Source organism: Protopterus annectens, chromosome 16.part0 (assembly GCF_019279795.1).
Source record: "Protopterus annectens isolate FY-2018-M chromosome 16.part0, PAN1.0, whole genome shotgun sequence".
In the NCBI taxonomy this organism is placed as follows: domain Eukaryota; kingdom Metazoa; phylum Chordata; order Ceratodontiformes; family Protopteridae; genus Protopterus; species Protopterus annectens.
In genome coordinates, this window is record NC_056750.1 from 879,520,037 (window position 1) to 879,538,793 (window position 18,757).

At 34.8% G+C, this 18,757-nt stretch overlaps 1 protein-coding gene across 1 annotated transcript in view; it reads right to left on the bottom strand.

Annotated features, from left to right (window-relative positions):
• Window positions 1-18,757, bottom strand: part of LOC122790677 — a 560,216-nt gene that overhangs the window by 371,767 nt on the left and 169,692 nt on the right. The gene's annotated exons all lie outside the window — the stretch shown is intronic.

Sequence of the window (18,757 nt, forward strand, 5' to 3'; positions counted from 1 at the left end):
CCAAAGAGGCACAAAAGCAGTGCAAAGCCCCCTCCCCTCTTAGCAATATGTGCTAACCCTAACTCTAATCTTCATCTCAATTTAAAAGAAAAAAAAAGCTTCCCATAACATTGACAAGCATCGGGAAAGGAAATTTGTTTCTTTTTTCAATGTACTGACTGTCAATGTGTTGACTGTACAATATAATGAATGTGCGACGTAATGGTGCATGTTTTGAATGTTGACCAAGTGGCATGTCGACAATATTATATATGACAGAGACATGACAGCATAACAAAATTATCTGATAATCAGAAACATTTTCTATTACACACATTTATACCATTTTCTATTACACACATTTATGCATACACAATCTAAGGTTTGAGGTGGTGCAAAGAATATTTCAATTGTTTTCAGTATGCATGTATTCTTGAAGTATTACTGTACAGATGCTGATGGTTAGTACATATTTGTTTTATCTAATTCAAGACCTTCTTCGGCTTAAATAATGTGGGTGGTACTCTGCAACATTATGTATATAAAGCTGGAAATTTCACTTTAGTAAAAGCTCTGAAGTCTCAACAGATGAAGGAGGATGCAGTACATGTAGAACAGTCATATTTTAAGAAAAAAAACAAGTTATGGGGTGGGGCTTCATGTGCATGATGATACAAGCACCATGGAAATATTAAAGAAGGGGCAAGCATATATTACTTCAGAACATTGCTTCCTGTATTATAACCTCATCCAGTATTTCTGGTATACTGCATCTTTGTATATGCATACATTACAGTTCAATATGTATAGTTAATGGCACATTAAACTTTAAGTGTGGCATTTATGTTAAATATATTTATTTATTACATCAGCTTTAAATGTATAATAAAAAATTAATCTGGCATGAAAGAATATTAAGAAGCTGAATATGGAAGGGTAAAATAAAAAGTTGGTTAATATGTTCATAGGTAGCATAACTGTAATAAATATATAGAGCATCAATCCTCAGATATAATAAACAAAGTAATCTGTCTTTTCTGTACACACTGTCATAAAAATGAATTGAAAATGGAGAAAATGAATAGTATGAATGGTAAATATTTTTAACGTAATGTAAGCATGTCACTTGTATATTGGATCTTTGTTAAACATATGTACTGTGAAACTAATCATTTGTATAGAAACGCAAATAGGAAACAATTCTTTACATAGCAAAAGAAGAAAAAATAAATGTGTTATGTGAGAAGAACTTTTTTCTTTGAAATGAAGAGACAGAAATGAAGGAAACAAAAGATAATAAAACGTTTTATATTTGATAAAAAAGGAAAAGTTAAGATCACACCAAAAAAAATAATACAGCGCATTTATTTAGATATGTTACTGAAATGTTTAAATCACAATGATTTACATATTTTTGTAGAGAACTTTACAATAATAGATCATCTGTAATTGCATTGGTTGAGTGGGAAATTAGTTTAGTGAATTTAAGCTAGAACTATGGTATCCATGTTAGTGATGATATTTTTCTTTTTGTAGAGTATTTAAATTAAATTAATACATTAAACTTCTTAGGTACTATACTTTTTGTCTTATGTTTGGAATCACATGCAATATAACTGGGGTCTATATCACTTAGACAAAACAGCAGAAGTTCGAACACCATATGTTCGAACTTCTAACCTCGAAGTGCAAAACCATCGAAGGCTTAGAACAGCGATTTTTTTCAAAGGGAAAAAAACACTGCTCCAAGAAACACACACACAACACAAGCACACCAAAAAAAACAGCAATCCACACACATACACTTAAAATCCTACATCTAACACTACACTAAACTGTACATACACTACTATCTATCCACTTACCTTAACCCAAACCCTAACCCTAAGGTCCGTCACTATCGCACACTCACTTGACCTGTGCCCTAACCCTAACTCACCTATCCTGCCCTAACCCTAAAGTCTGTCTCTATTGCACACCCACCTCACCTGCGCCCTAACCCTAACTCACCTAACCCGTGCCCTAACCCTAATGTCCGCACAATCACACACTTACCTAAATCTGACCTGTAACTTTCCACCACAGTGCTGAAAATAGCGAAGCAACAGAAACAGCCCACTGAATTCTTTCCCTGGGAAAGAATTTGGTGTTCCGTGGTTTCGCAATAATCAATTTTCAAACTTCACAGATCGAACATATGGTGTTCGAACTGCTGAAGTTTCGACGAACTGACAGGAACTCATATAACTAACAGATTAAAAGTTTGTTGCTGAGCACTAACACACTTGACCCAACTTTAATAAGAAATCTAAAAGTAAAAATTATCACAAATGGGTAATTTAAAGGTTTTATCGACAAATCGCATCAACAATGGAAATAAAAGAAGCTCTATTAAAGTTCCCAAATTTAAGTAAATCAGAGAGCGCCATTTCATGATACACATTTATTGGAGAACTATGTCAAATATTTAAATAAAGAATATGATATTTTATGTATTACTTCATTTAAAGAGAAGAGAAGGGGGACTGCTACATTAAGAAATCAGCAGGTATGCCAGTGATAAACTTGCAGATAAAAGGCATACCATCATTAATAAATTTAAAATTGAATAAAATAATTTTCACAATGTTTTAATTTATATAATTGTGTTAACTGGGGTAGAGCACTGATCCCACTGGATCACGTTTAGTCTCAACCCAGAATGTGAACACACATCAACTGGAAACAGTAAGAATAATTTATACAATAAAAAAATAAGCTAAAACAAAGAAATATGTAATTACAATAGAAAATACTTTAAGAAGGTAGTCAACAGAAACTACTATGTACAATATTTCCATCAGTTAAGAGTAACAATATGGAGTTAGAAAAGATATACTACAGTAATAATGATCTGTAGCATGTGTCAGAGATTAGGGAGACTAGGTTATGTGACCTGAAGAAAATTTAGAAGTAGCTTGTACTGTTATAGGTTGTTTAAATTGAGTCTAAAAAGAGTAGTAGTTAGAAAAAGTCATTAAGATTTGGGGGAAAATACCTCCAGAGCTTGGGTCCAAGTGTGGAAATGGAGAGGTTACAGCACTAAAGTCTGGTTTTAGGTATTTGCAAAACAGGCCCTGGGTGGCTATGAGAGCTATGTACAACAGCAAATGTATACTGGTTTCCAGGAACTGGATCAAAAGTGGCTAGAGATAATTTTGAAATAACACTAAGTAATTTAAAATGTGGTCTAATAACTGGAGATTTTAACTACAGATAAAAATACCAGTGCAAATATAAATACATAAATAAATAAAATTGTAGTCCCCTGGAGAAAATCTCAAAAATATAATGCACTTTGCAGAAAATCTTTTTTTCTCACTGTTCTTATGCATTTGGTACTCAAATGAGAATTGACTGATTAAATCAAGCAATTTACAAAATAAAACTGATGGAGTAATACCATGCCCCATCCGATCACAACCCACTTTTTTAATTTACACATAAATATTAGAAGATCTAATTTATTTAGCAGAACTTCAGCTGATACAACAAAGCAGAGGAACTTTAAAATGGATAGGAAATTAAATTAAGGAATACATGGAACATAATGGAAATGGTGAGACAGACCATGTTATCTTATGGGATTAGATAAAGAGCTATTAAGGTAGAAAGATTAAGGCTTGGTGCAATAAAATAATTAAGAAAAGGGATGAGCATTTAAAGCTAGTCTAAGAAAAAACTTCATGTAGCCAACTTAAAAGTTCAAAAAGGAGAGAAGTGTCTTATAAAAGAAGCCAAGAAGCTTAAAGAAAAAATACCAAGAAATAGCACACAAAATTGAACCTGCATTACAAAAACAAATAAAAAACAAAACTCTTATGATATGGCACCAAAATGTTTACATAAACTAATCAATAAAACTAATCAAATAAAAGTATATTAAATACAGATTCAAATAAAAAATCAGTCAGATGTTGAGGAAATACTATAAGCATTTAAGAAGTTCTGTATCTGATATAAATTCATAGAGGATAAAAAATAGATAAAGTAGTTTTAGTAAAGTTTTTATCTGAAAATATTAAAACAAACCAACTACAGATCAAGGGAAGGGATTAATAAAAATGCAATGATAAATGACATTAAAGAACAAATTAAAAAAGCTCCTGGATTACATGGACTATCACAAGTTTATAAACTATATCCTCAAAACGTAATATATTTAATTTATAAAAAATAAGTTTTCTGTCAGTTCAAAATAATAATAAAATTCCACCTTGTTGGCATTATTCATGAAGATCACCTATTATAAAGTAAGGAAAGCCTCCAGAATTGTGTGTTTAATACATACCTATATCCCCCTCCTGAATGCTCATTAAAAACATTTACTTCTATAATTACTAATAGAATGAAACAAATAGTGAATAACTGACTACATAAAAATTAAGCTTGTTTTAGTAAAAAAAGTATGATAATATTAAGATTATTATAAAAAATATCAGCTAAGCTAAAACAAAATCTTAAATTGGCAGGCATAAGTTTAAGCAGTTGATAACGTAAACTGGGCATACCTATTTAAAATACTAGAAATGTACAGACTTCCAAAAGCATGTATTTGTATAACTGAAAATGTATATAGAAATTCAAAAGCATTTATTAAAACTAGTTCATTAATATCTCAAGTAATTAGTACAAAAACCGGAACAATGCAGGGCTGTTGTCTTTTATTATTGCCATTTGCATTAGTAATCAAATGTCTTGTAAACTTTATTAGAAATAATACTAACATAGGAGGTTTCAAATTTATTGAGTTTTCCAGTCCAAGGTACAATTATTTGCAGACATATTATTAACAAACAAAATACAAGCAAATCATTATAAGAGATATATAAAACATGTAAATATGAGAGTCCCTAGAATTAAATTTAATAATAAAAAACAGAGTTTGTACTAATCAATCAAAAACCAAGTTAATTTAGGTTAGATAATTTGGACACATATCTGGTTGAAGCTAATATTTAATATTTAGGCATTCATTTGCTAGTTTAGATTCTATTATAAATGCAAAATATTATAAACTATTTGAATAAGTGAATTCTTTAAATAATGGAATAGCAGATGACATTCCTTGTTTTCAACTAAACCAAGGACAGTTTATATAAATAATACAGAAACATGAGGGAAGGGGAGAAATTTTACCTATATTGGAACATATCTCCTGGCATCTGCAAATAAAAAACACTACACTGGACAGATAATTCATGTGAAGCTCAGTGGAAGGATTTAGATAACATAATTTGTGATTAGTCTCAATGGAGATCTACTCCTGAAACTAGAATAGTGGATAAAATGTTATGGGTACTGGAAAACATTGTAATAAGTTAATAAAATCTAATTAAATATAATAGTAAACATTTCAAAATAACAGATTTATAAACCCTATATTTAAAAAAAATGATCCTCTCCAATTTTTTCAACAGCATATACTCCAAGACTGACAGAAAGCTCCTGGCATAATAAAATGAAGGAGTTAAGTAGTAACAACTTTATCCTCTGGTCAGACTATTTTAACAGAAATAGTTTACTGCCAGTAGTTGGAATAGTGAGTGAATTTCAATTAGATCATACAAACTGGATATTAACATATACAAGGGAAAAATACTTGATAAAATGCTCCTAATGACAGGTAAAGAAAAAATGAATAGCCAAGGTATTGGGCTAATGTCAAATGATCATCAAGGGAAATATGGAACAAAAGAAACATTATCAATTACATAAATTAATTTCAGAATTACAAACTAATTTTAAAGATAAATATTAGAACTTCTTAAATCAAATTAAAACCAAAGACAGTAGTAATAAAATCAATACAGATTTATAGTTTAACACTACCTTATCTTGGAAAATCTTTACATGAAAATATATTTGTTGGAAATACCGTACCCCATAACATGAATAAAATGTATAAAACAGAGCAAGTTAGATGCTGGAAATGTAAAAAGAAATTAAGAATTGCCTGGCAACATATATTTAATAATTGTGAAAGTTAATAAATATTGAAAAGATGTACAATCCTTCTCTAAAACAATATGGTCTAATAAATGTATAGCTTCAAGATCTTTAATACTGGTTAACTCTGCAATTCCTTGATATATTAAAACATCAGAATACCATATATTATGAGATTTTTTAGTTTTGCAAGAAAAATAAAAACATTGAATAAGAGAAACTCTTCCTTCTTTTTAAAGACTTCAGAGAGTTAACCACCGTTGTATATCACAGTAAGATAAATATTAGCAGGATAAGAATTAATATAAAAAATCCATATTTTAAATATTGGGTCAAATTGAAAAGTCTATTGAAAAAAATATAAGTGTAAAATCACATGTTGATTCTATTTTGAGAGAACATGTATAAATAAGTTGTGATTTTGTAATGATTTAATTGTAAATATTTGGTTTACATCTTTTATTTAAAAATAAAAAAGATTGTACTTAATGTTCTCTCTTATTCAGCAAGGAGTATAGAAATATGGGATTAAATGTTACTTTTTGTAAGAGTGGTATTATTATTATTATGTTGGTCCAGCTAATTTGGATTATGGTACTTCACTTGTTGACTCTAATTGTTCTTCGGGTACACAGAAACTTGGCATTAAAGGTCTAGCACTCTGTCATTGAAGACTGATGTAAACAATTTTAAAAATAAGGCCACATGCATAGTTGCCTTATTTAATAGGACCTTAACTGCCAAAAATTAAATGTGTTAATTAAGTTCTTTATATACTATGCTAGGCCTGTTTTAAGTACAATTCACATTTTATTGTGCTTACTCAAAGAATGATCTACTTGCTCTGAGGAGTCTGCAAAGAAAGCTGACAAAAAGAAATATTGACTCTAAAACTCTTTCATATGAGGACCAATTTCAATTCTTATATCTATACTCTATAGGTTATAGTTGGATGAAAAGTAGACTTTGGCTTGCTTACAGATTATACAATGAGTTAAAAGCAATGCAAAACATTTAAATACTTGGGACAGATAAAGATTTAATGGATACTGAAATTACTCAAACTGTCATTTACTGAACTGCAAAGAGATCAAGATTTCTAACACTGGGGTAAGTACTTGGAAAAGGTGTTAGCAGATGACCAGGCAACTGCTTTTGAGATGAGATGAGTTTGACTCCCTCTACGAAAGGTTGTGGTAGCTGCTGTTGCTCTTGTGAAGTGGGCATTTACATGCTTTGGTACAATTTTGCCATGAAAGTAGTAAAAGGAGACACAGTTGGCTCCCTATTTTGAGACTTTTTTTGAGGTGGTCTCTCACTACTTTCCTTTGTCTTCTCTTTATAAAGGCTTCGAGTAATTTTTAGGTAAAATATTAAGTGCCTTTGCACATCCAGGATGCAGATCCTTCCCCCTTTTCCCCCATTCTGCCATGATGGCGATCAAGCCTTTCCCTGCTGTAGATCAATATGTATGTATACCTTTAAGAAGCTTTCTAGGGGCTTGCACAAGTGTATAAATACTGAGCATGTGCGAGCCTGACTGCCATTTTGTAGTAAGCTGTTGAGATGTAAGCATGTACATCTGTGCAGTCTGTCAGTTACTCAGTTTGTCTATATTTTGGACTGCTGCTATCCATCCTGATGTATTTCTACATAACAAAGCAGTTTAAACAAACTACCCAGTCTGTTCATCTTTACTTGTAAATCAAGTCGAGTGACATGGTGTCAGAAGTGGGATCCAGATCCAGAACCGAAGGCACTCAAGTGGAGGAATATATGGGAATGAATCATCCCTACTGCATGTATAACTTGCAAAAAAACAGGTCATAAATGAATTTCGGGTATCAAAGCTTATTTAAATGATCTCTTATTTGCAAAATATAAAAGAAGCACTCAGAACGCTCTAAACAAATTTCTAGTTAAATGAAATGTCCAAAACTGTGACATCTTGATGAAAATATTTAAATAACTACAGAAAATGTTTAAGTCTGAATCACATAAAATGTATACAATAAGGAAAATGACAGCATTTTTTCACTAAGTACTACTTTTTTCATCAATTAAAGCTATTTGAGATATCAGAAGTGTATGAAGAGTTTGCAAGCTCATGCAGTATTACAGTACAGTTATTTCATAAAATACAGCCATTTCCAAGCATATTTCACAAAGTACAGTATTTCAAAGAGTTTCTCATGCATTTACCAACTACCGCCCTATAGCAATTCCATCACCTTTATCAAAAATATTACAGACTGTAGTTCATACCCAGCTTATGCATTCCCTCCTAAAAAACAACCTACTATCCACATCCCAGCATGGCTTTAGACCTTCACATAGCACTACCACAGCACTGCTTTCATTTTCAAACATTGTGAATCACTATAGAAATAACGGTCTATTCGTATCCTCCATATTTTTAGACTTATCCAAAGCCTTTGATATGGTTAATTACAGTATGCTCCTAGCAACCCTAGCTACCCTTAACATAAGCTTCTCCACCATATCATGGTTCAGTAACTATCTGTCAACAGGCAGTTCTATGGTAAGACCAATTGTCCCCCTTAATACCAGTAGCCATAGGTGTCCCTCAAGGGTACATCCTTGGTCCCTTGCTATTTTCACTATTTACTAACCAGTTAGCCTCATCCTCACTCTCTGCTTCTATAGTGCAATATGCAGATGACACCACTATTATATGTGCCGCTCCCATCCTGAATGAACAAAAAATCATCACCCAAAATAACTTTACCCTAGCCGAACAATGGTTCGCCAACAACAAACTTATACTCAATCCCAAGAAAACCAAACTTATTCTCTTTAGCCCTGGTAGATCTCCTCCAGCAAACAAAAATTTTGCCATAAAATCCAAAGATACTATTCTAATCACCCAAACAACTCACACTAAGCTATTAGGTATAGACATTGACAATAATCTGAAATTCGACATACATATAAGCCCAAAAAATCAAGAAGGCTTTATAGGAACTGACAGTTCATGACTAAACACACCAAAGCCACTATTGCAAGAACCCATCTGTTATCCATCCTCCTTTATGCCTCCCCTATCTTAACCAACCTTTCTCCACACCAAACTAACCAAGATGGAATCTTGCTACAACAAGATTGCCAAGTTTGCTATCGAAGCCACCCATAGGTCCCATCACTGTCTAGCCCTCAAGCAACTTAACTGGTTTGAGTTTCCACAACTCCTCATGCTCAACCAGCTCATAATTGCCCATAAGCTCTACTACCTTCCTGATAAACCCCTGCCCTTCAGCAACTAATTCACCCCTACACCACCTCCAGAACCTTAAGATCTACTAATCTGAACCACATAAATGTCATTAAACACAAAAGTGAGGCTAGCAAATCTCTCTTTGCCTGCTCTATTGCCAGAACATGGAATGCACTCCCAAATCCCCTAACCTCTACAACATCTACTTCCCAATTTAAAAATCTTCTCAAAACCAACTACATAAAAAATTGGCTTTGCCCATGTCATTCCCCCCAGATTAAGCATTACCAACTCACTGTTGCTGGGATTCTACTAACAACAAAACCTCCCATTCTCTGCTTGTTTACCCAAGGATAAAGCCCCTATAGTTCTATGCAAAAAAAAAATCTCTACAAAGTACTTACTCAGGCTTACCTATTTTAGTATTTACTCACTCTTAGTTATTTAAAAAATGTTCATTTCTGCTAAGTATGCTGAACTGTAAAGAGTTCTTGTATGATTAATCTTGTCAGTGTGTATCTGTTGTATTCTACTGTATTTGAAGCTTTTCTCCCCGGGCCTCTGCTGAAAATGGACCTGTGTCTAGTCAGACTTTCCCGGTAAATAAAATAAAATAAAAAAAATAAATTTGAATGCTATTATAAGTACAGACTGTGTGTGCATGTTCATATAGAATTATTTTTTTAGTGTGTTTGGGCACAATTTGTTGTCATGGCTGAAGGACTTCAAAAACCAGGACCATTCGTATTTGACAATATTGCAGAGAATTGGAGACAGTTTGAGCAAGAGTACGATAGTTTTATACAAGCTGCATGTTTGAGCAAGAGTACAATAGTTTTATACAAGCTGCATTTTTTGATAAAGATGACAATACAAAGGCATTTATTCTGCTTAATTTAGCTGGTTCAGAAGCCATAGAAAGAGCATTCATTTGTGTATGCACCTGCTGTATTTTCAGGAGAGCAGGAAAACCATCATATAGTGGTACTGGCTGAGTGAAAGACCACAAGTGCTTAAAATGTAAATTTAGAGAAGTGTGTAACCCCCAAATGAATATTACATTGGAAAGGCACTTATTTTATACAACAGATCAAAAGCCTGGTGAAACTTTGAAAACATATGAGAAAAAGGTAAAACATGCAGATTTGGTGATTTAAGGGGTGAGTTGATAAAAGACGGACTTGTATGTGGTATTAAAGATGATGCTGTGAGAAATATTTTGCTTGACAGTGATTTAACTTTGAATAGGGCCATTGAGATTTGTCAAATATATGAGCTTATAGAAAAGCACACAAATATGCTTTGAAATGAAAATGCATGCTGCAGTAACTTCTACAGCTGACATCGATAGCATGCAGCACTTGGTTGAAGGAGAACCGTGCCCACAGACTCAAAAAACATGTTTATTTCCTCATGGTTTGGTGTATCCTACATTTTAACACCACTCTGAGACTATTTACAGGCTTTTAGATATTTTTATACATAATTTCTGAGTCTGATCACATGGGGTTTGGCATCTTCAAGTAATTCTGACTGTTTAGTCTGCCTCTAGGTATCCCAGATTTCATTGTTTGTCTCTAAATAATTGCATCATGTCTGCCACTTTTTCTCTAAAGCTCCTGTCACTGCACTGATTTTACAGGCATTCACTGTTCATAGGTTCATAGATTAGTACTAGGCTAACTGCCCTTGCGAGCCCTTTTAAGCCTAGCCTAGCCAATTATCCCCTGTTAGATTCAAGCCCTGTACCTTGTGTTTGTAAGGCAAACACCTTACCCATTAGGCCACCCTAGTTTTGGTTAACATTTTTTCCTTTTTCAATGACTACTTCAAACACAAGCAGTGCAAATGCCACAGAACAGAACTGAAAAGTGCATTTTATTGCTGCTTCCTCTTAAAAATGCTAACTTCATTTCTTTTGTGAAGTCCGAATTGTAGTTCTTCAAGGTATCCCCCCTCCTCCTTCACACCTACCTTCCCTAGCTGTCAAAGTAAGAAGGGTAATTTTACCCATTAAAACACTGATACCTGCATGAATAACAAGTGCACGGTTGTACCTCATAAACCTAACTGCAATAAAAAAGCCATCACTCCAGTGTAGCCTTCCAGTAAAGAGTTTATTGTTCCATCATTCCTCCATGAGAAAATGCCCCAGTGGGGTCATACCGGTTTCGGCAAATGCCTTATTCAGTGACCACACCACAAAAATAATGCATTAAGAAAGCTAATTGCACACATTCATTTATACTAAATATTACAGCGCCCTCAAGTAGATATAATTATTAAATAATTACTATATGGCAAAATATCTATGTGCGACAAAAATACAGTGAAAGATATATATATATATATATATATATATATAAAACAATAATCTTTTACAAAATAATTTAAAATTGGTCATTCAACCCAGGTGAACATACAGCTCCCAATTTGACAATCCACATTTTTTCTTTGTTAGTTAATAACTCATGCAGTGCATGGACATCTGGACTCTTGAACCTGATAAGTTCAACGACCATAAAGCTGAAAACCCCAGTGGGATGTTTAAGTGCATGTTTATATAAAGAACTCAAAACTTTTTTATTTCTGATGTCACTTAAACGTTCCCTGACCCTTAATTTAAAGGGTCGGGAAGTCTGTCCCACATAAAATGCCCGACAGCTGCATTGGGCTAAATAGATAACCTAACTGGTACTGCAATTGGCAAAAAAGAAACATTATAAACATGTAGGGAATTATGACTAGTGAAACTGTTCAACTTTAGCACCCTCGGGCAATATGAACAGTGCCCACATGGATGACAACCTACCAAAAGTTGCCCAGTAATTGCTGTTTGGACAGGGGGATTGGAAGGATAATTGTGCACCCTTTTATAATGACTAAATAATGATCCCAATGACCGCCCCTTATGAAAAGAATAAGAGCACCAATCTTTGATGTAATTATTCAATATATTGTCTGACTGTAATAAATACCAATGTCTCTGAATAATATTCATGAAGCTCCTAGTGTTCCTGCCATAAGTAGTAATTAATCTAAGCTCCTGAAATTGATCTATTGGTTTAGAATGATATGATAGCAACTGTATCCTATCTTGTTGATTAGTAAACAGGCTGACCCTAGTGATGTCATCTGCTTGATATCCCCTACTCTTGACTCTGGCTGTTAGCTCCTGTCGATGGTGGGCATACCTGGAGGAATCCGAACAAATTCTCCTAATACGAAGAAATTATGATTTGGGGATATTCCTGATGACATGTTGTGGGTGGAAGCTTGTGGCATGAAGTAGGGTGTTGAATTGAGGAAACTTTCTAAATACCTCACTTTCCAAAGTGTTTGACACAGCTCTATTAATTAAAACATCCAGGAAAGTGATTTTTTCGGATCTATCAAAAGTTAACTTAAATTCAACACCCCACTTGTTGGAATTCAAATATTCCATAAATTCAAATAAAAATGCCTTATCCGCTTTCCACACCAACCAACAGTCATCAAGATATCTCCGCCAAATGTCTAATTCATTCATAAAAATATTATGATTGCTATCATAAACCAACTGTTCCTCCACGTAAGCCATAAACGGGTCCGCATATATAGGGGAAAAAGAAGCCCCCATAGCAGTACCTTGAACCTGCCAGAAACATCTGTCTTTGAAATAAAAGACATTATGGGTAAGTACCATTTCAGCCATAAAAACCAGAAGGGTATTAAATCCTGGTCCGTACATATTCGCCCGAGCAAGCCAATATTGTAAAGCAGTGAGTCCTGCCCAATGTGGGATACTAGTATGTAAAGAGGCGACATCCAGAGTACATAATAGTCAGCCCAGTTCTAGTTGCATATCAGAGATAATGGCAAAGAATTGTGTGGTATATTCTATTCTAGTCCATATCAGAGGCAATAAAGGTTTAAGATGTTGTGTAAGAAACTCTGAAAGGGCTCAGTCAACGAGCCTCTGCCAGAGACAATTGGTCGACCAGGCAGTCTATTGGGATCTTTATGAATCTTAGGCAACAAATAGATGTATTGTTGTATGGGGTGATTGACCTTTAGATGATAACACATATCATGAGTAATAATACCCTCCTCTTCCGCTAGATCCAAAAATTGGTCAATATCATGTTTAAACTTACTAGTCGGATCAATGGGCATAGCCATATAGTGAAGTTTGTTAGATAGTTGTCGCTCTGCCTCTGCCTCATAATCCACCCAGTTCTGAACCACCACAGCCCCACCCTTGTTTGCCGGCAAAATGACAATATCATGATTGTTAATGAGACGTTCACCACACAACCTTTTTGTTGATTAAGATTGTCTTTGATATTGTTATACTTACTTAGATTCAAATGTAAATCTTTAAAGAACCTCATTTTGAAAGGGCTGTACAATGGGTAACATTGGTGGTTTGAACTGTGAATGTCTAAATCGAAAAGATCTGAGGTCAGATTGATCTACTTTATCTCCTTTCAGATCATGAAAAAATAATCTTAAATTAAGGGTACGGCAAAAACTGACAACATCATTTGCAAAATGATGCTCTGGAACCCAAAAGCCTGGCACAAAACCCAAACCTTTATTTAACACCTGAAGTTGTTCACTGAGTATAGCAGAAGATATGTTATGTACATTATTCACTTCAATATTCAAATTTTGGTCATGTTCTGAAGAATCACCCCAATATCCATTACATCTTTTATGTCCCCCCCCCCCCGTCTCTGGGATCTGTGCCTACAGGGATTCCTCCCGTCAAACTGTGCCCTGAATTGTTCTACTTAGAAGCTGGTGAAGTGCTGGTGTGACCATCCTCACAATCCATGTTTCATGATGATTCATCCCCGGAGGTTGCAGACTCCCTACCTCTTTTCTTAAGTATAGACCTAGGTCGAAAGACCCTGGGCTTTCTAAGAGTTTGATCAGATGTAACAAATTAACCCTGGGATGCACCTCAAAAGGTTTGTCTCTATCATAATCTCCTACATCGCGAGTAAACTTTTTTAGTTTCCTTTCCTTTAATCCAGATTCCAGTTCCAACAGATCCTTATTAAGTTGTTCAATACAAATATTATAACATGGAAGTGATGAAAAATCCTCAAATCCCTTACTTAAACTTAGAACCTCACTAGTTTGTTCCTCCACCTTCCTCTCATAATGGCTGGTCAATATATTTACAAAATTCATGGAGGCCTGTTGTTGTGCCTCAGACCATTGAGCCAAAAGAAGCTCATCTGGTTCAGCAATCATAGGCTGCAACCTTATTCTTAATCCCCTAGGGGCAAGAAGCCAGACATTCTTCCTTAGTATAATAAGATTTTTAGTTAACTTAGTAAAGGCTAATTTGCATTCCTGAGTGGGGTCCTGAGCACCAGAACCATTACTGACATTACCTGACCCCAGGCCAAATATACCCAAATACCCAGAATCAGATGAAAGACCTTTGATAATGGTTGCCATATCCATCACCAACCAAATATCCCACAATGTTTAATAATAAAAAAACCCAAAAATCTAAAATCAAAATAAATCCACTGTCCCTGTTGGTCAAATAAAAATACTATTTTCATGAACCATCTTGCACAACTGACACCACAAATGATCCAAAATCAATATATTGATAATTATACCTCTCTTAACCAACTATAAAACCTGTAAATGGCAAACATGGGCACAATAGTAGCCAATAAACTGCACCCCAAACAAAGGTGCCCAGTTGATCAGTGTCTCTTGTAATATAGACGTTAACCCTTCACAAAAACATTCTGATGTTTCCAATACTTTCAGACATTTCAATGAGCCAACTGGCTAAACCTCTTCCTGCTATATAACCCAAATGGCCAAAGGCAGACACTCAAATGCTAACTGAAACAGTGGATGAACCCCAAATGAATATACATTTCCTGGTCAATGGTGTAACGGCAACAAAAATCAATGGATAAATAAACCATACAAATATAAATTTGGGTCTGAAATTCAACACCCCACTCAGAAACTAATAATAATAATGTTGTTCCTGTCCATATACATAAGAACAATGAAAGTGGTTATCAAACAAAACAATAAATGCATATATCCAATATATATATATATATATATATATATATATATATATATATATATATATATATATATTGCATCAGAAGATACATGAGTTCAAACAAACAGCTTATTAACAACATTAACATGTTCTTACTGGATGTAAATGAACATTAATGATCAACATATAAATCAAGGAAGTACCAACCCATATAATAACCCCAACCTGCACTTTAAATTCACAGCAACTAGTCCCCAAGATATGAGATAACACAGACCATATCCTTGATGGAAATAATTAAAGACTGAGAAACACTCCAGAATTATACATTAGACAAAAACAGTCATGTATTTGTTCAATGCTGGATCCACGAATCAAACTATTGAAACTCGCAAACCCCCAAGGTCTATCCATCAAGCTCGATCACACAAAAAGCCATAAGGACTGATGAGCACATGTACAGTACCTCCTACGATGTATACACCAAAGCTTTGTAAAGTTGGGAAAATCATGCCAGCATCTAGATAACAAGTTTATTGAAACACACAGTTCCGATCCAAATGGAATCCAGAACGTACCAAAAATCAAATACAATGTCCATAAAAAGTTAGTTTGTGGAGACGATCCTTAGCCCTGAGAATAAGGCTCCACAAGAAAACATTGGCCTAAGTTGGTGAATCACGCAAATCAAGTAGAAAACCAGTTCCGCTATTCACAATTCGCCACAAAAAACAAAAATATGAGGTCCCAAACATATAATGACTTTTAATGTTCAAATATAGTAGTTTTAAAAGTATGTAACAATTCTAACTCTAAAAGATGTTGATGCAATACCTGCTTGTCTACTCATAACAAAAATCAAAAAATGCTTAACTTCAATGGGTGGATGACTACAGCGTCAAACCCTGAGATCCAATGAAAAATAAAAATGTACCCAATATTGTTTCCAATTTTTCACTGTAGAATGTCAGAAATAAATCCATACTAAAATGCTGCACAAATAAACAAGCCTCCCAATGGAGGATGGCTACACCTGAAACGCCACCAGCAGGAAAAGAAAGATACCAACAAAACACTGATACCTGCACGAATAGCAAGTGCATGGCTGTACCTCATAAACCTAACAGCAACAAAAAAGCCAGCACTCCAGTGCAGCCTTCCAGCAGAGTTAATTGTTCCATCATTCCTCCACGAGAAAATACCCCAAGTGCGGTTTCGGCAAATGCCTTCTTCAGAGACCACACCACAAAAATAATGTATTAAGAACGCAAATTGCACACATTAATTTATACTAAATATTACAGCACGCTCAAGTGGATAAAATTATTAAATAATTACTGTATGGCAAAATATCTATATGTGACAAAAATACAGTGAAAGATATATATATATATATATATATATATATATATATATATATATATATATATATATATAAAATAATCTGTTACAAAAACAATTACTGGGCAACTTTTGGTAGGTTGTCATCCATGTGGGCACTGTTCATATTGCCCGAGGGTGCTAAAGTCGAACAGTTTCACTAGTCATAATTCCCCATGTTTATAATGTTTCTTTTTTTGCCAGTTGCAGTACCAGTTGGGTTATCTATTTAGCCCAATGCAGCTGTATTTTTGTCACATATAGATATTTTGCCATATAGTAATTATTTAATAATTTTATCCACTTGAGGGCGCTGTAATATTTAGTATAAATGAATGTGTGCAATTAGCGTTCTTAATGCATTATTTTTGTGGTGTGGGCACTGAAGAAGGCATTTGCCGAAACTGGTATGACCCCGCTGGGGTATTTTCTCGTGGAGGAATGATGGAACAATAAACTCTTTGCTGGAAGGCTACACTGGAGTGCTGGCTTTTTTGCTGCTGTTAATTTGACCCATTATCTGCATGTGATTGGCAGCTCACAGCAGGTGACCTGACTAATGTACTGTTTTGTCACAGACTTTCCTTCCTTACAGTGGGGCACTTTTTTGTTGCACTCCTCCTGCTTTCAAATTTAGATCTGAGCTCCACAGCACTGGGAGAAATCACAGCTTTGCAAACTATCAAACTCCCAGTTTCTTTCCTTCCAGTTTGGTTAAACAGCTAACAACTAGGGTTGCCACCCCTCCATTTTTTTTCTGGACTATTTGGAAATCAAACTGATTCTCTGGTAGTCACGAAAACACTGTACAAACTCTGGCATTCTGTTTTAAAAAAGGAAACAGACTATCAGAGTTTGTAAATCGGCTGATTTACTATGCTCTTTTTACAGAAAAGCATAGTAAATCAGCCAAAAACAAGCAGTAAGAATAGAAAAAGAGGACATTCTCCACCAGGTGATGTCACACAATGGGCAGAATATGGGTGGGAGAGGGGGTGGAGAGGGAGGGGTTACTGGTGATGTGAGGGGTGTGGCTTTACTTTTAGCCACAACGAAGGGTGGCAACCCTACTAACAACTGATAGAATATAAACAATATATTTCACGTACTTGCATGACAGTAGTCTCATGTTTTTTTAAGTGGTAATTTAAGATTAAGGTATCACATACTTCATGTAATCTTATATAGTGTTGTCTATTAATTGTGACAGACATCTGCTTCCTATGTAAAAGGATGCAATTAATGTGTATGCATGGTCATTGCAAATTTATGCTTTTTGTTCATGCAGCTGTTACTGTACTGTTGCCTGTACTTCCTCATTGTACTTTGTCACATATCAGTAGGGCTGTTCAGATAATTGAGATTATAGTTTGTCATTTAGATTAGAATAGAGTGGGCTGGGCAAGGCAGCTCTAACATCACTATGTGGGAGGTTCACTGCTTCTTCTATAGGCGATGCAAGTAAGGGAGTAGTTACATCACTTTGTGGGAGGAGACGTCCTGGTAACTACAGCAAGAGGTCTGGCAGACGTGACATCAGCAATTAAGAGCCAGCTAGAGGTTTTGCAACAGGGTTTTCAAACTGAAACTAAAACAGTACAGAAACCTAGGAAGCCTATGTGGTAAAACAGTACAGTAGATTACTTTTTAAAGCTGTGGTGATTATTTTTTGAACCAAGATCAAATAACAAGGACTAAAAGAGACAGCAGGGTGAGCAACCTGCTTTAATATCCCATTGTTCTCTTTTAAAAGAAACAGGCCCAAGCACATGGCAGCTATGGGGAGACCTACAACAGTCCCTGGGAAACCCCATATTTTCTAGCAAGTTCCAGAGTTCACACAGTTTCAGTGAAGCACAACAGTGAGTCAGCATACTCAAAGGGCCCCCAACCAGTTTCATTGCTGTCATAATTGTGGTGGAAATCATGAGTCTAAGAGAGAGAAAAGTGCTTAGCTTTTGGTCAGCAATGCCACACATGCAGTAAGTGGAATAATTGCAAAAGATTTTGTAAATCAAATAAGACACATTCTTTTATTAAAAGAGAATATTCAAAGAGACAAGTTAATCAATTAAAACCTGTGACCCTACTTTTTATGTTGATGGTGTGTCAGTGCTTAATGAAACAGTCAATGCAGTAGA